General features: G+C 72.0%; 1 protein-coding gene across 1 annotated transcript in view; it reads left to right on the top strand.

Annotated features, from left to right (window-relative positions):
- LOC103250862 (mucin-5AC-like) overlaps nt 1–435 on the top strand; it is a gene marked incomplete at both ends in the record, with an annotated part of 9,709 nt that overhangs the window by 6,350 nt on the left and 2,924 nt on the right. The gene's annotated exons all lie outside the window — the stretch shown is intronic.

Raw genomic sequence — 435 nt, 5'->3', positions numbered from 1 at the left:
CAGCCCGCCTGCCCCAACGTCAGGACCAGCTTCGAGGATCCCTGCGCCCTCAGCGTGGAGAACGGTGCGTGTCTCCCACCCACCTCCCCTGGCCGCTTGGCATGGCTTCGCCCACTTTGCTGGGGCTGAGGGCGGGGCTGAGGGCGGCGGGGAGGTTGCAGGGGTGCCCCGGGTCAGGCTCACGGGGGCGCCTTGGGGGCACGGATGTGGGACCCCAGCCTCGGTGAAGGGGCGGGCTGGAGTCTTCGTGTGGTTGTGCTGACCTTGACCCTGACCCTGGGGCCCTGGACTTGGGGGATGGGGAGGGGGCTCGGTGTTGGCCAGTCCCGGGTGCCCTTCCCTTCCCCCAGGGCCCGAGAAGCCGGGACCCACCAGGCCCAGAGGAGGGGCCGGGAGGGCCCCGCCCACCTGTCCATGGTGGAGCCACCAGCATCC

This window comes from Carlito syrichta, unplaced genomic scaffold, assembly GCF_000164805.1.
Source record: "Carlito syrichta isolate Samal-C Ts95f unplaced genomic scaffold, Tarsius_syrichta-2.0.1 Scaffold135611, whole genome shotgun sequence".
NCBI lineage: Eukaryota > Metazoa > Chordata > Mammalia > Primates > Tarsiidae > Carlito > Carlito syrichta.
Note: the sequence above shows the minus strand (reverse complement) of the source record. Positions and strands in the feature narration are given on the sequence as shown.